This window comes from Carassius gibelio, chromosome B19 (genome assembly GCF_023724105.1).
Source record: "Carassius gibelio isolate Cgi1373 ecotype wild population from Czech Republic chromosome B19, carGib1.2-hapl.c, whole genome shotgun sequence".
NCBI lineage: Eukaryota > Metazoa > Chordata > Actinopteri > Cypriniformes > Cyprinidae > Carassius > Carassius gibelio.
Window position 1 is genome coordinate 564,355 of NC_068414.1, and position 19,460 is coordinate 583,814.

A 19,460-nucleotide genomic window follows, 5' to 3' on the forward strand; every position below is an offset into this window, starting at 1 on the left:
CTGCGGCTCATCTAGTTGTCACGGTCTCCGCTGTGTTTCTGGGCCATAGAGGTCCTTTCTAGGTGTTGATCCACCATCTTCTCTGGATACGGACTGGATCCGGGTGACTGAAGCGGATACAGACTGGATCTGGTGGCTACGGTGACCTCGGAATAAGGGATTTCTTTAAAAGACTTTTTTTTTCATATAAGATTTTATCCAACTTTTCAGATAGAGGCATGAGAAAGAGATTGCCTTGATTGGGCTTTTGGTTATTGGTGGGCCGAGGGGACTTTTTTGAGTTTTACTCCTCCGTTTTGGAGTGGGGGGGGGGGGTGCTGACGAAACACATGTGGGCAGGCGTTGTCACCCTTGATGACCCTTGGCGAGCGTAGTAGTTTAACAGAGGCAGCGCACAGGCCCGAGCGTTTGGAGACACAGCTCGAGTTTCTCTTCATTGTCGCATAAATCTTTCGCCTTTTACTAAAGATTTCCGTGGAGGGGAACTTTTGCGAGTGACCTGTATTTTTGGGTGCTCTGCTCACTGCAGAGCTACATCGAGATGTCAAGAGCAGAATCAGTTTGACCGTCCGCCAGCATGCTGCGAGAGGGCTTGCCCCTGGTCATCGTCTGAATGGGCACTCTCTGCGTTTGACCACTTCGTGTTTATTTAGCCGGATGGGAAGGCACCGTTTTCTTGTACGTGACGGGATGCAAATTCTTGAAGGCTCTCTTTAGTGACGGGTCCAAACAAAGATCTCATCTGCTCCTCTAGCCCTATCGGCGACTCGTGCACTTCGAGCCTTCTTACTGACGGCGCAAGTTGCTGAATGCCTGCTGCGTTGGTGGTATAGTGGTGAGCATAGCTGCCTTCCAAGCAGTTGACCCGGGTTCGATTCCCGGCCAACGCATGTCCTTTGGCTCGGGCTGACGTCGAAGCAGAACTCCCTCTGTGACCTGTGCCTCCACCCAAAACTTTTGGATGGAATAATATGGGATGGACCCATCATTAGCTGAAGTCGCATAACACTTGCAACACTACCCGTAGCAGGGGTCATTGTTTGGACTCTTTTTTTTTTTTTTTTTTTAAATTGCGCTTTAAACAAAAAGTATTGTGTCAATGCAACTGAACAACATTAATTAGGAACACAGTGCGTCAATAAAGCTGCTGACTTCCACCTGCGTTGGTGGTATAGTGGTGAGCATAGCTGCCTTCCAAGCAGTTGACCCGGGTTCGATTCCCGGCCAACGCATGTCCTTTGGCTCGGGCTGACGTCGAAGCAGAACTCCTTCTGTGACCTGCGACTCCAACCAAAAATTTTGGATGGATCGTTCAGAAGACAAAAAGAACCAGCTCTCCCCGTCGGGGAATCGAACCCCGGTCTTCCGCGTGACAGGCGGAGATACTGTCCACTATACTAACGAGGAGCCGTGCTTGCTGCCGTTTCTCCCCCAACCGACGGCACTGCACTGACATAACTAAACAATGCATGGCTTCTTCTGACGCAGACCCAGCCCTAGCACCGTAAAATTTCTGATGGACCCATCATTAGCTGAAGTCGCATAACACTTGGAACACTACCCGTAGCAGGGGTCATTGTTTGGACTCTTTTTTTTTTTTTTTTTTTTTTTTAAATTGCGCTTTAAACAAAAAGTATTGCGTCAATGCAACTGAACAACATTAATTAGGAACACAGTGCGTCAAAAAGCAAAATGACAGTTAAAGGCATTTCGTTATTGAACTCTTTGATGACATCATTCAGCTAAGTTCAGTTTTAAATAGTATCTGTGCAATAATTTGCAATCAAGTCAACGATATCTCTGTACATGAAGTGTCCCAAGCTCCGCCTGCCAGAGGCGACAGAGGCAAGAAACCAAAACTCGATCGGTGAAAAGATGGAGAAAAAACCCGGTGAGAAACCAGGCTCAGTCGGGGAGACAGTTCTCCCCTTGTCAGACGAAACCAGTAGATCAGCTCCAGGCTGCAGGAATGTCAGACTGTGCAGAAGAATCATCTGTTTCCTGTGGTCTTGTCCAGGTGGTCTTTACAGGGGATTTGTATCTGCGGCTCATCTAGTTGTCACGGTCTCCGCTGTGTTTCTGGGCCATAGAGGTCCTTTCTAGGTGTTGATCCACCATCTTCTCTGGATACGGACTGGATCCGGGTGACTGAAGCGGATACAGACTGGATCTGGTGGCTACGGTGACCTCGGAATAAGGGATTTCTTTAAAATACTTTTTTTTTCATATAAGATTTTATCCAACTTTTCAGATAGAGGCATGAGAAAGAGATTGCCTTGATTGGGCTTTTGGTTATTGGTGGGCCGAGGGGAGTTTTTTGAGTTTTACTCCTCCGTTTTGGAGTGGGGGGGGGGGGTGCTGACGAAACACATGTGGGCAGGCGTTGTCACCCTTGATGACCCTTGGCGAGCGTAGTAGTTTAACAGAGGCAGCGCACAGGCCCGAGCGTTTGGAGACACAGCTCGAGTTTCTCTTCATTGTCGCATAAATCTTTCGCCTTTTACTAAAGATTTCCGTGGAGGGGAACTTTTGCGAGTGACCTGTATTTTTGGGTGCTCTGCTCACTGCAGAGCTACATCGAAATGTCAAGAGCAGAATCAGTTTGACCGTCCGCCAGCATGCTGCGAGAGGGCTTGCCCCTGGTCATCGTCTGAATGGGCACTCTCTGCGTTTGACCACTTCGTGTTTATTTAGCCGGATGGGAAGGCAGCGTTTTCTTGTACGTGACGGGATGCAAATTCTTGAAGGCTCTCTTTAGTGACGGGTCCAAACAAAGATCTCATCTGCTCCTCTAGCCCTATCGGCGACTCGTGCACTTCGAGCCTTCTTACTGACGGCGCAAGTTGCTGAATGCCTGCTGCGTTGGTGGTATAGTGGTGAGCATAGCTGCCTTCCAAGCAGTTGACCCGGGTTCGATTCCCGGCCAACGCATGTCCTTTGGCTCGGGCTGACGTCGAAGCAGAACTCCCTCTGTGACCTGTGCCTCCACCCAAAACTTTTGGATGGAATAATATCGGATGGACCCATCATTAGCTGAAGTCGCATAACACTTGCAACACTACCCGTAGCAGGGCTCATTGTTTGGACTCTTTTTTTTTTTTTTAAATTGCGCTTTAAACAAAAAGTATTGTGTCAATGCAACTGAACAACATTAATTAGGAACACAGTGCGTCAATAAAGCTGCTGACTTCCGCCTGCGTTGGTGGTATAGTGGTGAGCATAGCTGCCTTCCAAGCAGTTGACCCGGGTTCGATTCCCGGCCAACGCATGTCCTTTGGCTCGGGCTGACGTCGAAGCAGAACTCCCTCTGTGACCTGTGCCTCCACCCAAAACTTTTGGATGGAATAATATCGGATGGACCCATCATTAGCTGAAGTCGCATAACACTTGCAACACTACCCGTTGCAGGGGTCATTGTTTGGACTCTTTTTTTTTTTTTTTTTTTTTAAATTGCGCTTTAAACAAAAAGTATTGTGTCAATGCAACTGAACAACATTAATTAGGAACACAGTGCGTCAATAAAGCTGCTGACTTCCACCTGTGTTGGTGGTATAGTGGTGAGCATAGCTGCCTTCCAAGCAGTTGACCCGGGTTCGATTCCCGGCCAACGCATGTCCTTTGGCTCGGGCTGACGTCGAAGCAGAACTCCTTCTGTGACCTGCGACTCCAACCAAAAATTTTGGATGGATCGTTCGGAAGACGAAAAGAACCAGCTCTCCCCGTCGGGGAATCGAACCCCGGTCTTCCGCGTGACAGGCGGAGATACTGTCCACTATACTAACAAGGAGCCATGCATGCTGCCGTTTCTCCCCCAACCGACGGCACTGCACTGACATAACTAAACAATGCATGGCTTCTTCTGACGCAGACCCAGCCCTAGCACCGTAAAATTTCTGATGGACCCATCATTAGCTGAAGTCGCATAACACTTGGAACACTACCCGTAGCAGGGGTCATTGTTTGGACTCTTTTTTTTTTTTTTTTTTTTTTAAATTGCGCTTTAAACAAAAAGTATTGCGTCAATGCAACTGAACAACATTAATTAGGAACACAGTGCGTCAAAAAGCAAAATGACAGTTAAAGGCATTTCGTTATTGAACTCTTTGATGACATCATTCAGCTAAGTTCAGTTTTAAATAGTATCTGTGCAATAATTTGCAATCAAGTCAACGATATCTCTGTACATGAAGTGTCCCAAGCTCCGCCTGCCAGAGGCGACAGAGGCAAGAAACCAAAACTCGATCGGTGAAAAGATGGAGAAAAAACCCGGAGAGAAACCAGGCTCAGTCGGGGAGACAGTTCTCCCCTTGTCAGACGAAACCAGTAGATCAGCTCCAGGCTGCAGGAATGTCAGACTGTGCAGAAGAATCATCTGTTTCCTGTGGTCTTGTCCAGGTGGTCTTTACAGGGGATTTGTATCTGCGGCTCATCTAGTTGTCACGGTCTCCGCTGTGTTTCTGGGCCATAGAGGTCCTTTCTAGGTGTTGATCCACCATCTTCTCTGGATACGGACTGGATCCGGGTGACTGAAGCGGATACAGACTGGATCTGGTGGCTACGGTGACCTCGGAATAAGGGATTTCTTTAAAAGACTTTTTTTTTCATATAAGATTTTATCCAACTTTTCAGATAGAGGCATGAGAAAGAGATTGCCTTGATTGGGCTTTTGGTTATTGGTGGGCCGAGGGGACTTTTTTGAGTTTTACTCCTCCGTTTTGGAGTGGGGGGGGGGGGTGCTGACGAAACACATGTGGGCAGGCGTTGTCACCCTTGATGACCCTTGGCGAGCGTAGTAGTTTAACAGAGGGAGCGCACAGGCCCGAGCGTTTGCAGACACAGCTCGAGTTTCTCTTCATTGTCGCATAAATCTTTCGCCTTTTACTAAAGATTTCCGTGGAGGGGAACTTTTGCGAGTGACCTGTATTTTTGGGTGCTCTGCTCACTGCAGAGCTACATCGAAATGTCAAGAGCAGAATCAGTTTGACCGTCCGCCAGCATGCTGCGAGAGGGCTTGCCCCTGGTCATCGTCTGAATGGGCACTCTCTGCGTTTGACCACTTCGTGTTTATTTAGCCGGATGGGAAGGCAGCGTTTTCTTGTTCGTGACGGGATGCAAATTCTTGAAGGCTCTCTTTAGTGACGGGTCCAAACAAAGATCTCATCTGCTCCTCTAGCCCTATCGGCGACTCGTGCACTTCGAGCCTTCTTACTGACGGCGCAAGTTGCTGAATGCCTGCTGCGTTGGTGGTATAGTGGTGAGCATAGCTGCCTTCCAAGCAGTTGACCCGGGTTCAATTCCCGGCCAACGCATGTCCTTTGGCTCGGGCTGACGTCGAAGCAGAACTCCCTCTGTGACCTGTGCCTCCACCCAAAACTTTTGGATGGAATAATATCGGATGGACCCATCATTAGCTGAAGTCGCATAACACTTGCAACACTACCCGTAGCAGGGGTCATTGTTTGGACTCTTTTTTTTTTTTTTTTTTTTTAAATTGCGCTTTAAACAAAAAATATTGTGTCAATGCAACTGAACAACATTAATTAGGAACACAGTGCGTCAATAAAGCTGCTGACTTCCACCTGCGTTGGTGGCATAGTGGTGAGCATAGCTGCCTTCCAAGCAGTTGACCCGGGTTCGATTCCCGGCCAACGCATGTCCTTTGGCTCGGGCTGACGTCGAAGCAGAACTCCTTCTGTGACCTGCGACTCCAACCAAAAATTTTGGATGGATCGTTCGGAAGACGAAAAGAACCAGCTCTCCCCGTCGGGGAATCGAACCCCGGTCTTCCGCGTGACAGGCGGAGATACTGTCCACTATACTAACGAGGAGCCGTGCATGCTGCCGTTTCTCCCCCAACCGACGGCACTGCACTGACATAACTAAACAATGCATGGCTTCTTCTGACGCAGACCCAGCCCTAGCACCGTAAAATTTCTGATGGACCCATCATTAGCTGAAGTCGCATAACACTTGGAACACTACCCGTAGCAGGGGTCATTGTTTGGACTCTTTTTTTTTTTTTTTTTTTTTTTTAAATTGCGCTTTAAACAAAAAGTATTGCGTCAATGCAACTGAACAACATTAATTAGGAACACAGTGCGTCAAAAAGCAAAATGACAGTTAAAGGCATTTCGTTATTGAACTCTTTGATGACATCATTCAGCTAAGTTCAGTTTTAAATAGTATCTGTGCAATAATTTGCAATCAAGTCAACGATATCTCTGTACATGAAGTGTCCCAAGCTCCGCCTGCCAGAGGCGACAGAGGCAAGAAACCAAAACTCGATCGGTGAAAAGATGGAGAAAAAACCCGGTGAGAAACCAGGCTCAGTCGGGGAGACAGTTCTCCCCTTGTCAGACGAAACCAGTAGATCAGCTCCAGGCTGCAGGAATGTCAGACTGTGCAGAAGAATCATCTGTTTCCTGTGGTCTTGTCCAGGTGGTCTTTACAGGGGATTTGTATCTGCGGCTCATCTAGTTGTCACGGTCTCCGCTGTGTTTCTGGGCCATAGAGGTCCTTTCTAGGTGTTGATCCACCATCTTCTCTGGATACGGACTGGATCCGGGTGACTGAAGCGGATACAGACTGGATCTGGTGGCTACGGTGACCTCGGAATAAGGGATTTCTTTAAAAGACTTTTTTTTTTCATATAAGATTTTATCCAACTTTTCAGATAGAGGCATGAGAAAGAGATTGCCTTGATTGGGCTTTTGGTTATTGGTGGGCCGAGGGGACTTTTTTGAGTTTTACTCCTCCGTTTTGGAGTGGGGGGGGGGGGTGCTGACGAAACACATGTGGGCAGGCGTTGTCACCCTTGATGACCCTTGGCGAGCGTAGTAGTTTAACAGAGGCAGCGCACAGGCCCGAGCGTTTGGAGACACAGCTCGAGTTTCTCTTCATTGTCGCATAAATCTTTCGCCTTTTACTAAAGATTTCCGTGGAGGGGAACTTTTGCGAGTGACCTGTATTTTTGGGTGCTCTGCTCACTGCAGAGCTACATCGAGATGTCAAGAGCAGAATCAGTTTGACCGTCCGCCAGCATGCTGCGAGAGGGCTTGCCCCTGGTCATCGTCTGAATGGGCACTCTCTGCGTTTGACCACTTCGTGTTTATTTAGCCGGATGGGAAGGCACCGTTTTCTTGTACGTGACGGGATGCAAATTCTTGAAGGCTCTCTTTAGTGACGGGTCCAAACAAAGATCTCATCTGCTCCTCTAGCCCTATCGGCGACTCGTGCACTTCGAGCCTTCTTACTGACGGCGCAAGTTGCTGAATGCCTGCTGCGTTGGTGGTATAGTGGTGAGCATAGCTGCCTTCCAAGCAGTTGACCCGGGTTCGATTCCCGGCCAACGCATGTCCTTTGGCTCGGGCTGACGTCGAAGCAGAACTCCCTCTGTGACCTGTGCCTCCACCCAAAACTTTTGGATGGAATAATATGGGATGGACCCATCATTAGCTGAAGTCGCATAACACTTGCAACACTACCCGTAGCAGGGGTCATTGTTTGGACTCTTTTTTTTTTTTTTTTTTTAAATTGCGCTTTAAACAAAAAGTATTGTGTCAATGCAACTGAACAACATTAATTAGGAACACAGTGCGTCAATAAAGCTGCTGACTTCCACCTGCGTTGGTGGTATAGTGGTGAGCATAGCTGCCTTCCAAGCAGTTGACCCGGGTTCGATTCCCGGCCAACGCATGTCCTTTGGCTCGGGCTGACGTCGAAGCAGAACTCCTTCTGTGACCTGCGACTCCAACCAAAAATTTTGGATGGATCGTTCAGAAGACAAAAAGAACCAGCTCTCCCCGTCGGGGAATCGAACCCCGGTCTTCCGCGTGACAGGCGGAGATACTGTCCACTATACTAACGAGGAGCCGTGCTTGCTGCCGTTTCTCCCCCAACCGACGGCACTGCACTGACATAACTAAACAATGCATGGCTTCTTCTGACGCAGACCCAGCCCTAGCACCGTAAAATTTCTGATGGACCCATCATTAGCTGAAGTCGCATAACACTTGGAACACTACCCGTAGCAGGGGTCATTGTTTGGACTCTTTTTTTTTTTTTTTTTTTTTTTTAAATTGCGCTTTAAACAAAAAGTATTGCGTCAATGCAACTGAACAACATTAATTAGGAACACAGTGCGTCAAAAAGCAAAATGACAGTTAAAGGCATTTCGTTATTGAACTCTTTGATGACATCATTCAGCTAAGTTCAGTTTTAAATAGTATCTGTGCAATAATTTGCAATCAAGTCAACGATATCTCTGTACATGAAGTGTCCCAAGCTCCGCCTGCCAGAGGCGACAGAGGCAAGAAACCAAAACTCGATCGGTGAAAAGATGGAGAAAAAACCCGGTGAGAAACCAGGCTCAGTCGGGGAGACAGTTCTCCCCTTGTCAGACGAAACCAGTAGATCAGCTCCAGGCTGCAGGAATGTCAGACTGTGCAGAAGAATCATCTGTTTCCTGTGGTCTTGTCCAGGTGGTCTTTACAGGGGATTTGTATCTGCGGCTCATCTAGTTGTCACGGTCTCCGCTGTGTTTCTGGGCCATAGAGGTCCTTTCTAGGTGTTGATCCACCATCTTCTCTGGATACGGACTGGATCCGGGTGACTGAAGCGGATACAGACTGGATCTGGTGGCTACGGTGACCTCGGAATAAGGGATTTCTTTAAAATACTTTTTTTTTCATATAAGATTTTATCCAACTTTTCAGATAGAGGCATGAGAAAGAGATTGCCTTGATTGGGCTTTTGGTTATTGGTGGGCCGAGGGGAGTTTTTTGAGTTTTACTCCTCCGTTTTGGAGTGGGGGGGGGGGGTGCTGACGAAACACATGTGGGCAGGCGTTGTCACCCTTGATGACCCTTGGCGAGCGTAGTAGTTTAACAGAGGCAGCGCACAGGCCCGAGCGTTTGGAGACACAGCTCGAGTTTCTCTTCATTGTCGCATAAATCTTTCGCCTTTTACTAAAGATTTCCGTGGAGGGGAACTTTTGCGAGTGACCTGTATTTTTGGGTGCTCTGCTCACTGCAGAGCTACATCGAAATGTCAAGAGCAGAATCAGTTTGACCGTCCGCCAGCATGCTGCGAGAGGGCTTGCCCCTGGTCATCGTCTGAATGGGCACTCTCTGCGTTTGACCACTTCGTGTTTATTTAGCCGGATGGGAAGGCAGCGTTTTCTTGTACGTGACGGGATGCAAATTCTTGAAGGCTCTCTTTAGTGACGGGTCCAAACAAAGATCTCATCTGCTCCTCTAGCCCTATCGGCGACTCGTGCACTTCGAGCCTTCTTACTGACGGCGCAAGTTGCTGAATGCCTGCTGCGTTGGTGGTATAGTGGTGAGCATAGCTGCCTTCCAAGCAGTTGACCCGGGTTCGATTCCCGGCCAACGCATGTCCTTTGGCTCGGGCTGACGTCGAAGCAGAACTCCCTCTGTGACCTGTGCCTCCACCCAAAACTTTTGGATGGAATAATATCGGATGGACCCATCATTAGCTGAAGTCGCATAACACTTGCAACACTACCCGTAGCAGGGCTCATTGTTTGGACTCTTTTTTTTTTTTTTAAATTGCGCTTTAAACAAAAAGTATTGTGTCAATGCAACTGAACAACATTAATTAGGAACACAGTGCGTCAATAAAGCTGCTGACTTCCGCCTGCGTTGGTGGTATAGTGGTGAGCATAGCTGCCTTCCAAGCAGTTGACCCGGGTTCGATTCCCGGCCAACGCATGTCCTTTGGCTCGGGCTGACGTCGAAGCAGAACTCCCTCTGTGACCTGTGCCTCCACCCAAAACTTTTGGATGGAATAATATCGGATGGACCCATCATTAGCTGAAGTCGCATAACACTTGCAACACTACCCGTTGCAGGGGTCATTGTTTGGACTCTTTTTTTTTTTTTTTTTTTTTAAATTGCGCTTTAAACAAAAAGTATTGTGTCAATGCAACTGAACAACATTAATTAGGAACACAGTGCGTCAATAAAGCTGCTGACTTCCACCTGTGTTGGTGGTATAGTGGTGAGCATAGCTGCCTTCCAAGCAGTTGACCCGGGTTCGATTCCCGGCCAACGCATGTCCTTTGGCTCGGGCTGACGTCGAAGCAGAACTCCTTCTGTGACCTGCGACTCCAACCAAAAATTTTGGATGGATCGTTCGGAAGACGAAAAGAACCAGCTCTCCCCGTCGGGGAATCGAACCCCGGTCTTCCGCGTGACAGGCGGAGATACTGTCCACTATACTAACAAGGAGCCATGCATGCTGCCGTTTCTCCCCCAACCGACGGCACTGCACTGACATAACTAAACAATGCATGGCTTCTTCTGACGCAGACCCAGCCCTAGCACCGTAAAATTTCTGATGGACCCATCATTAGCTGAAGTCGCATAACACTTGGAACACTACCCGTAGCAGGGGTCATTGTTTGGACTCTTTTTTTTTTTTTTTTTTTTTTAAATTGCGCTTTAAACAAAAAGTATTGCGTCAATGCAACTGAACAACATTAATTAGGAACACAGTGCGTCAAAAAGCAAAATGACAGTTAAAGGCATTTCGTTATTGAACTCTTTGATGACATCATTCAGCTAAGTTCAGTTTTAAATAGTATCTGTGCAATAATTTGCAATCAAGTCAACGATATCTCTGTACATGAAGTGTCCCAAGCTCCGCCTGCCAGAGGCGACAGAGGCAAGAAACCAAAACTCGATCGGTGAAAAGATGGAGAAAAAACCCGGAGAGAAACCAGGCTCAGTCGGGGAGACAGTTCTCCCCTTGTCAGACGAAACCAGTAGATCAGCTCCAGGCTGCAGGAATGTCAGACTGTGCAGAAGAATCATCTGTTTCCTGTGGTCTTGTCCAGGTGGTCTTTACAGGGGATTTGTATCTGCGGCTCATCTAGTTGTCACGGTCTCCGCTGTGTTTCTGGGCCATAGAGGTCCTTTCTAGGTGTTGATCCACCATCTTCTCTGGATACGGACTGGATCCGGGTGACTGAAGCGGATACAGACTGGATCTGGTGGCTACGGTGACCTCGGAATAAGGGATTTCTTTAAAAGACTTTTTTTTTCATATAAGATTTTATCCAACTTTTCAGATAGAGGCATGAGAAAGAGATTGCCTTGATTGGGCTTTTGGTTATTGGTGGGCCGAGGGGACTTTTTTGAGTTTTACTCCTCCGTTTTGGAGTGGGGGGGGGGGTGCTGACGAAACACATGTGGGCAGGCGTTGTCACCCTTGATGACCCTTGGCGAGCGTAGTAGTTTAACAGAGGGAGCGCACAGGCCCGAGCGTTTGCAGACACAGCTCGAGTTTCTCTTCATTGTCGCATAAATCTTTCGCCTTTTACTAAAGATTTCCGTGGAGGGGAACTTTTGCGAGTGACCTGTATTTTTGGGTGCTCTGCTCACTGCAGAGCTACATCGAAATGTCAAGAGCAGAATCAGTTTGACCGTCCGCCAGCATGCTGCGAGAGGGCTTGCCCCTGGTCATCGTCTGAATGGGCACTCTCTGCGTTTGACCACTTCGTGTTTATTTAGCCGGATGGGAAGGCAGCGTTTTCTTGTTCGTGACGGGATGCAAATTCTTGAAGGCTCTCTTTAGTGACGGGTCCAAACAAAGATCTCATCTGCTCCTCTAGCCCTATCGGCGACTCGTGCACTTCGAGCCTTCTTACTGACGGCGCAAGTTGCTGAATGCCTGCTGCGTTGGTGGTATAGTGGTGAGCATAGCTGCCTTCCAAGCAGTTGACCCGGGTTCAATTCCCGGCCAACGCATGTCCTTTGGCTCGGGCTGACGTCGAAGCAGAACTCCCTCTGTGACCTGTGCCTCCACCCAAAACTTTTGGATGGAATAATATCGGATGGACCCATCATTAGCTGAAGTCGCATAACACTTGCAACACTACCCGTAGCAGGGGTCATTGTTTGGACTCTTTTTTTTTTTTTTTTTTTTTAAATTGCGCTTTAAACAAAAAATATTGTGTCAATGCAACTGAACAACATTAATTAGGAACACAGTGCGTCAATAAAGCTGCTGACTTCCACCTGCGTTGGTGGCATAGTGGTGAGCATAGCTGCCTTCCAAGCAGTTGACCCGGGTTCGATTCCCGGCCAACGCATGTCCTTTGGCTCGGGCTGACGTCGAAGCAGAACTCCTTCTGTGACCTGCGACTCCAACCAAAAATTTTGGATGGATCGTTCGGAAGACGAAAAGAACCAGCTCTCCCCGTCGGGGAATCGAACCCCGGTCTTCCGCGTGACAGGCGGAGATACTGTCCACTATACTAACGAGGAGCCGTGCATGCTGCCGTTTCTCCCCCAACCGACGGCACTGCACTGACATAACTAAACAATGCATGGCTTCTTCTGACGCAGACCCAGCCCTAGCACCGTAAAATTTCTGATGGACCCATCATTAGCTGAAGTCGCATAACACTTGGAACACTACCCGTAGCAGGGGTCATTGTTTGGACTCTTTTTTTTTTTTTTTTTTTTTTTTAAATTGCGCTTTAAACAAAAAGTATTGCGTCAATGCAACTGAACAACATTAATTAGGAACACAGTGCGTCAAAAAGCAAAATGACAGTTAAAGGCATTTCGTTATTGAACTCTTTGATGACATCATTCAGCTAAGTTCAGTTTTAAATAGTATCTGTGCAATAATTTGCAATCAAGTCAACGATATCTCTGTACATGAAGTGTCCCAAGCTCCGCCTGCCAGAGGCGACAGAGGCAAGAAACCAAAACTCGATCGGTGAAAAGATGGAGAAAAAACCCGGTGAGAAACCAGGCTCAGTCGGGGAGACAGTTCTCCCCTTGTCAGACGAAACCAGTAGATCAGCTCCAGGCTGCAGGAATGTCAGACTGTGCAGAAGAATCATCTGTTTCCTGTGGTCTTGTCCAGGTGGTCTTTACAGGGGATTTGTATCTGCGGCTCATCTAGTTGTCACGGTCTCCGCTGTGTTTCTGGGCCATAGAGGTCCTTTCTAGGTGTTGATCCACCATCTTCTCTGGATACGGACTGGATCCGGGTGACTGAAGCGGATACAGACTGGATCTGGTGGCTACGGTGACCTCGGAATAAGGGATTTCTTTAAAAGACTTTTTTTTTCATATAAGATTTTATCCAACTTTTCAGATAGAGGCATGAGAAAGAGATTGCCTTGATTGGGCTTTTGGTTATTGGTGGGCCGAGGGGACTTTTTTGAGTTTTACTCCTCCGTTTTGGAGTGGGGGGGGGGGGTGCTGACGAAACACATGTGGGCAGGCGTTGTCACCCTTGATGACCCTTGGCGAGCGTAGTAGTTTAACAGAGGCAGCGCACAGGCCCGAGCGTTTGGAGACACAGCTCGAGTTTCTCTTCATTGTCGCATAAATCTTTCGCCTTTTACTAAAGATTTCCGTGGAGGGGAACTTTTGCGAGTGACCTGTATTTTTGGGTGCTCTGCTCACTGCAGAGCTACATCGAGATGTCAAGAGCAGAATCAGTTTGACCGTCCGCCAGCATGCTGCGAGAGGGCTTGCCCCTGGTCATCGTCTGAATGGGCACTCTCTGCGTTTGACCACTTCGTGTTTATTTAGCCGGATGGGAAGGCAGCGTTTTCTTGTACGTGACGGGATGCAAATTCTTGAAGGCTCTCTTTAGTGACGGGTCCAAACAAAGATCTCATCTGCTCCTCTAGCCCTATCGGCGACTCGTGCACTTCGAGCCTTCTTACTGACGGCGCAAGTTGCTGAATGCCTGCTGCGTTGGTGGTATAGTGGTGAGCATAGCTGCCTTCCAAGCAGTTGACCCGGGTTCGATTCCCGGCCAACGCATGTCCTTTGGCTCGGGCTGACGTCGAAGCAGAACTCCCTCTGTGACCTGTGCCTCCACCCAAAACTTTTGGATGGAATAATATGGGATGGACCCATCATTAGCTGAAGTCGCATAACACTTGCAACACTACCCGTAGCAGGGGTCATTGTTTGGACTCTTTTTTTTTTTTTTTTTTTAAATTGCGCTTTAAACAAAAAGTATTGTGTCAATGCAACTGAACAACATTAATTAGGAACACAGTGCGTCAATAAAGCTGCTGACTTCCACCTGCGTTGGTGGTATAGTGGTGAGCATAGCTGCCTTCCAAGCAGTTGACCCGGGTTCGATTCCCGGCCAACGCATGTCCTTTGGCTCGGGCTGACGTCGAAGCAGAACTCCTTCTGTGACCTGCGACTCCAACCAAAAATTTTGGATGGATCGTTCGGAAGACAAAAAGAACCAGCTCTCCCCGTCGGGGAATCGAACCCCGGTCTTCCGCGTGACAGGCGGAGATACTGTCCACTATACTAACGAGGAGCCGTGCTTGCTGCCGTTTCTCCCCCAACCGACGGCACTGCACTGACATAACTAAACAATGCATGGCTTCTTCTGACGCAGACCCAGCCCTAGCACCGTAAAATTTCTGATGGACCCATCATTAGCTGAAGTCGCATAACACTTGGAACACTACCCGTAGCAGGGGTCATTGTTTGGACTCTTTTTTTTTTTTTTTTTTTTTTTTAAATTGCGCTTTAAACAAAAAGTATTGCGTCAATGCAACTGAACAACATTAATTAGGAACACAGTGCGTCAAAAAGCAAAATGACAGTTAAAGGCATTTCGTTATTGAACTCTTTGATGACATCATTCAGCTAAGTTCAGTTTTAAATAGTATCTGTGCAATAATTTGCAATCAAGTCAACGATATCTCTGTACATGAAGTGTCCCAAGCTCCGCCTGCCAGAGGCGACAGAGGCAAGAAACCAAAACTCGATCGGTGAAAAGATGGAGAAAAAACCCGGTGAGAAACCAGGCTCAGTCGGGGAGACAGTTCTCCCCTTGTCAGACGAAACCAGTAGATCAGCTCCAGGCTGCAGGAATGTCAGACTGTGCAGAAGAATCATCTGTTTCCTGTGGTCTTGTCCAGGTGGTCTTTACAGGGGATTTGTATCTGCGGCTCATCTAGTTGTCACGGTCTCCGCTGTGTTTCTGGGCCATAGAGGTCCTTTCTAGGTGTTGATCCACCATCTTCTCTGGATACGGACTGGATCCGGGTGACTGAAGCGGATACAGACTGGATCTGGTGGCTACGGTGACCTCGGAATAAGGGATTTCTTTAAAATACTTTTTTTTTCATATAAGATTTTATCCAACTTTTCAGATAGAGGCATGAGAAAGAGATTGCCTTGATTGGGCTTTTGGTTATTGGTGGGCCGAGGGGAGTTTTTTGAGTTTTACTCCTCCGTTTTGGAGTGGGGGGGGGGGTGCTGACGAAACACATGTGGGCAGGCGTTGTCACCCTTGATGACCCTTGGCGAGCGTAGTAGTTTAACAGAGGCAGCGCACAGGCCCGAGCGTTTGGAGACACAGCTCGAGTTTCTCTTCATTGTCGCATAAATCTTTCGCCTTTTACTAAAGATTTCCGTGGAGGGGAACTTTTGCGAGTGACCTGTATTTTTGGGTGCTCTGCTCACTGCAGAGCTACATCGAAATGTCAAGAGCAGAATCAGTTTGACCGTCCGCCAGCATGCTGCGAGAGGGCTTGCCCCTGGTCATCGTCTGAATGGGCACTCTCTGCGTTTGACCACTTCGTGTTTATTTAGCCGGATGGGAAGGCAGCGTTTTCTTGTACGTGACGGGATGCAAATTCTTGAAGGCTCTCTTTAGTGACGGGTCCAAACAAAGATCTCATCTGCTCCTCTAGCCCTATCGGCGACTCGTGCACTTCGAGCCTTCTTACTGACGGCGCAAGTTGCTGAATGCCTGCTGCGTTGGTGGTATAGTGGTGAGCATAGCTGCCTTCCAAGCAGTTGACCCGGGTTCGATTCCCGGCCAACGCATGTCCTTTGGCTCGGGCTGACGTCGAAGCAGAACTCCCTCTGTGACCTGTGCCTCCACCCAAAACTTTTGGATGGAATAATATCGGATGGACCCATCATTAGCTGAAGTCGCATAACACTTGCAACACTACCCGTAGCAGGGGTCATTGTTTGGACTCTTTTTTTTTTTTTTTTTTTTAAATTGCGCTTTAAACAAAAAGTATTGTGTCAATGCAACTGAACAACATTAATTAGGAACACAGTGCGTCAATAAAGCTGCTGACTTCCACCTGCGTTGGTGGTATAGTGGTGAGCATAGCTGCCTTCCAAGCAGTTGACCCGGGTTCGATTCCCGGCCAACGCATGTCCTTTGGCTCGGGCTGACGTCGAAGCAGAACTCCTTCTGTGACCTGCGACTCCAACCAAAAATTTTGGATGGATCGTTCGGAAGACAAAAAGAACCAGCTCTCCCCGTCGGGGAATCGAACCCCGGTCTTCCGCGTGACAGGCGGAGATACTGTCCACTATACTAACGAGGAGCCGTGCTTGCTGCCGTTTCTCCCCCAACCGACGGCACTGCACTGACATAACTAAACAATGCATGGCTTCTTCTGACGCAGACCCAGCCCTAGCACCGTAAAATTTCTGATGGACCCATCATTAGCTGAAGTCGCATAACACTTGGAACACTACCCGTAGCAGGGGTCATTGTTTGGACTCTTTTTTTTTTTTTTTTTTTTTTTTAAATTGCGCTTTAAACAAAAAGTATTGCGTCAATGCAACTGAACAACATTAATTAGGAACACAGTGCGTCAAAAAGCAAAATGACAGTTAAAGGCATTTCGTTATTGAACTCTTTGATGACATCATTCAGCTAAGTTCAGTTTTAAATAGTATCTGTGCAATAATTTGCAATCAAGTCAACGATATCTCTGTACATGAAGTGTCCCAAGCTCCGCCTGCCAGAGGCGACAGAGGCAAGAAACCAAAACTCGATCGGTGAAAAGATGGAGAAAAAACCCGGTGAGAAACCAGGCTCAGTCGGGGAGACAGTTCTCCCCTTGTCAGACGAAACCAGTAGATCAGCTCCAGGCTGCAGGAATGTCAGACTGTGCAGAAGAATCATCTGTTTCCTGTGGTCTTGTCCAGGTGGTCTTTACAGGGGATTTGTATCTGCGGCTCATCTAGTTGTCACGGTCTCCGCTGTGTTTCTGGGCCATAGAGGTCCTTTCTAGGTGTTGATCCACCATCTTCTCTGGATACGGACTGGATCCGGGTGACTGAAGCGGATACAGACTGGATCTGGTGGCTACGGTGACCTCGGAATAAGGGATTTCTTTAAAAGACTTTTTTTTTCATATAAGATTTTATCCAACTTTTCAGATAGAGGCATGAGAAAGAGATTGCCTTGATTGGGCTTTTGGTTATTGGTGGGCCGAGGGGAGTTTTTTGAGTTTTACTCCTCCGTTTTGGAGTGGGGGGGGGGGGGTGCTGACGAAACACATGTGGGCAGGCGTTGTCACCCTTGATGACCCTTGGCGAGCGTAGTAGTTTAACAGAGGCAGCGCACAGGCCCGAGCGTTTGGAGACACAGCTCGAGTTTCTCTTCATTGTCGCATAAATCTTTCGCCTTTTACTAAAGATTTCCGTGGAGGGGAACTTTTGCGAGTGACCTGTATTTTTGGGTGCTCTGCTCACTGCAGAGCTACATCGAAATGTCAAGAGCAGAATCAGTTTGACCGTCCGCCAGCATGCTGCGAGAGGGCTTGCCCCTGGTCATCGTCTGAATGGGCACTCTCTGCGTTTGACCACTTCGTGTTTATTTAGCCGGATGGGAAGGCAGCGTTTTCTTGTACGTGACGGGATGCAAATTCTTGAAGGCTCTCTTTAGTGACGGGTCCAAACAAAGATCTCATCTGCTCCTCTAGCCCTATCGGCGACTCGTGCACTTCGAGCCTTCTTACTGACGGCGCAAGTTGCTGAATGCCTGCTGCGTTGGTGGTATAGTGGTGAGCATAGCTGCCTTCCAAGCAGTTGACCCGGGTTCGATTCCCGGCCAACGCATGTCCTTTGGCTCGGGCTGACGTCGAAGCAGAACTCCCTCTGTGACCTGTGCCTCCACCCAAAACTTTTGGATGGAATAATATCGGATGGACCCATCATTAGCTGAAGTCGCATAACACTTGCAACACTACCCGTAGCAGGGGTCATTGTTTGGACTCTTTTTTTTTTTTTTTTTTTTAAATTGCGCTTTAAACAAAAAGTATTGTGTCAATGCAACTGAACAACATTAATTAGGAACACAGTGCGTCAATAAAGCTGCTGACTTCCACCTGCGTTGGTGGTATAGTGGTGAGCATAGCTGCCTTCCAAGCAGTTGACCCGGGTTCGATTCCCGGCCAACGCATGTCCTTTGGCTCGGGCTGACGTCGAAGCAGAACTCCTTCTGTGACCTGCGACTCCAACCAAAAATTTTGGATGGATCGTTCGGAAGACAAAAAGAACCAGCTCTCCCCGTCGGGGAATCGAACCCCGGTCTTCCGCGTGACAGGCGGAGATACTGTCCACTATACTAACGAGGAGCCGTGCTTGCTGCCGTTTCTCCCCCAACCGACGGCACTGCACTGACATAACTAAACAATGCATGGCTTCTTCTGACGCAGACCCAGCCCTAGCACCGTAAAATTTCTGATGGACCCATCATTAGCTGAAGTCGCATAACACTTGGAACACTACCCGTAGCAGGGGTCATTGTTTGGACTCTTTTTTTTTTTTTTTTTTTTTTTTAAATTGCGCTTTAAACAAAAAGTATTGCGTCAATGCAACTGAACAACATTAATTAGGAACACAGTGCGTCAAAAAGCAAAATGACAGTTAAAGGCATTTCGTTATTGAACTCTTTGATGACATCATTCAGCTAAGTTCAGTTTTAAATAGTATCTGTGCAATAATTTGCAATCAAGTCAACGATATCTCTGTACATGAAGTGTCCCAAGCTCCGCCTGCCAGAGGCGACAGAGGCAAGAAACCAAAACTCGATCGGTGAAAAGATGGAGAAAAAACCCGGTGAGAAACCAGGCTCAGTCGGGGAGACAGTTCTCCCCTTGTCAGACGAAACCAGTAGATCAGCTCCAGGCTGCAGGAATGTCAGACTGTGCAGAAGAATCATCTGTTTCCTGTGGTCTTGTCCAGGTGGTCTTTACAGGGGATTTGTATCTGCGGCTCATCTAGTTGTCACGGTCTCCGCTGTGTTTCTGGGCCATAGAGGTCCTTTCTAGGTGTTGATCCACCATCTTCTCTGGATACGGACTGGATCCGGGTGACTGAAGCGGATACAGACTGGATCTGGTGGCTACGGTGACCTCGGAATAAGGGATTTCTTTAAAAGACTTTTTTTTTCATATAAGATTTTATCCAACTTTTCAGATAGAGGCATGAGAAAGAGATTGCCTTGATTGGGCTTTTGGTTATTGGTGGGCCGAGGGGAGTTTTTTGAGTTTTACTCCTCCGTTTTGGAGTGGGGGGGGGGGGTGCTGACGAAACACATGTGGGCAGGCGTTGTCACCCTTGATGACCCTTGGCGAGCGTAGTAGTTTAACAGAGGCAGCGCACAGGCCCGAGCGTTTG

General features: G+C 48.0%; 16 non-coding genes across 16 annotated transcripts; 9 read left to right on the plus strand and 7 right to left on the minus strand.

Moving 5' to 3' along the window:
• The first annotated feature begins 418 nt into the window (after positions 1 to 418).
• Positions 419 to 533, plus strand: LOC127980200 (U5 spliceosomal RNA). Its single transcript, XR_008159235.1, has one exon. It is a non-coding gene; the product is annotated as a U5 spliceosomal RNA (small nuclear RNA).
• Positions 534 to 1,335: 802 nt separating this feature from the next.
• trnad-guc (transfer RNA aspartic acid (anticodon GUC)) lies at positions 1,336 to 1,407 on the minus strand. Its single transcript has one exon. It is a non-coding gene; the product is annotated as a tRNA-Asp (tRNA).
• Positions 1,408 to 2,459: 1,052 nt separating this feature from the next.
• Positions 2,460 to 2,574, plus strand: LOC127980202 (U5 spliceosomal RNA). Its single transcript, XR_008159237.1, has one exon. It is a non-coding gene; the product is annotated as a U5 spliceosomal RNA (small nuclear RNA).
• A 2,263-nt stretch (positions 2,575 to 4,837) lies between these two features.
• Positions 4,838 to 4,952, plus strand: LOC127980203 (U5 spliceosomal RNA). The gene has a single exon (XR_008159238.1). It is a non-coding gene; the product is annotated as a U5 spliceosomal RNA (small nuclear RNA).
• Positions 4,953 to 5,756: 804 nt separating this feature from the next.
• trnad-guc (transfer RNA aspartic acid (anticodon GUC)) lies at positions 5,757 to 5,828 on the minus strand. Its single transcript has one exon. It is a non-coding gene; the product is annotated as a tRNA-Asp (tRNA).
• Positions 5,829 to 6,881: 1,053 nt separating this feature from the next.
• LOC127980204 (U5 spliceosomal RNA) lies at positions 6,882 to 6,996 on the plus strand. The gene has a single exon (XR_008159239.1). It is a non-coding gene; the product is annotated as a U5 spliceosomal RNA (small nuclear RNA).
• Positions 6,997 to 7,798: 802 nt separating this feature from the next.
• trnad-guc (transfer RNA aspartic acid (anticodon GUC)) lies at positions 7,799 to 7,870 on the minus strand. Its single transcript has one exon. It is a non-coding gene; the product is annotated as a tRNA-Asp (tRNA).
• Positions 7,871 to 8,922: 1,052 nt separating this feature from the next.
• Positions 8,923 to 9,037, plus strand: LOC127980205 (U5 spliceosomal RNA). Its single transcript, XR_008159240.1, has one exon. It is a non-coding gene; the product is annotated as a U5 spliceosomal RNA (small nuclear RNA).
• A 2,262-nt stretch (positions 9,038 to 11,299) lies between these two features.
• Positions 11,300 to 11,414, plus strand: LOC127980206 (U5 spliceosomal RNA). The gene has a single exon (XR_008159241.1). It is a non-coding gene; the product is annotated as a U5 spliceosomal RNA (small nuclear RNA).
• Positions 11,415 to 12,218: 804 nt separating this feature from the next.
• On the minus strand, positions 12,219 to 12,290 carry trnad-guc (transfer RNA aspartic acid (anticodon GUC)). The gene has a single exon. It is a non-coding gene; the product is annotated as a tRNA-Asp (tRNA).
• Positions 12,291 to 13,342: 1,052 nt separating this feature from the next.
• LOC127980207 (U5 spliceosomal RNA) lies at positions 13,343 to 13,457 on the plus strand. Its single transcript, XR_008159242.1, has one exon. It is a non-coding gene; the product is annotated as a U5 spliceosomal RNA (small nuclear RNA).
• Positions 13,458 to 14,259: 802 nt separating this feature from the next.
• Positions 14,260 to 14,331, minus strand: trnad-guc (transfer RNA aspartic acid (anticodon GUC)). The gene has a single exon. It is a non-coding gene; the product is annotated as a tRNA-Asp (tRNA).
• Positions 14,332 to 15,382: 1,051 nt separating this feature from the next.
• Positions 15,383 to 15,497, plus strand: LOC127980208 (U5 spliceosomal RNA). The gene has a single exon (XR_008159243.1). It is a non-coding gene; the product is annotated as a U5 spliceosomal RNA (small nuclear RNA).
• Positions 15,498 to 16,300: 803 nt separating this feature from the next.
• trnad-guc (transfer RNA aspartic acid (anticodon GUC)) lies at positions 16,301 to 16,372 on the minus strand. Its single transcript has one exon. It is a non-coding gene; the product is annotated as a tRNA-Asp (tRNA).
• A 1,053-nt stretch (positions 16,373 to 17,425) lies between these two features.
• LOC127980209 (U5 spliceosomal RNA) lies at positions 17,426 to 17,540 on the plus strand. The gene has a single exon (XR_008159244.1). It is a non-coding gene; the product is annotated as a U5 spliceosomal RNA (small nuclear RNA).
• Positions 17,541 to 18,343: 803 nt separating this feature from the next.
• Positions 18,344 to 18,415, minus strand: trnad-guc (transfer RNA aspartic acid (anticodon GUC)). Its single transcript has one exon. It is a non-coding gene; the product is annotated as a tRNA-Asp (tRNA).
• Between the last annotated feature and the right edge of the window lie 1,045 nt (positions 18,416 to 19,460).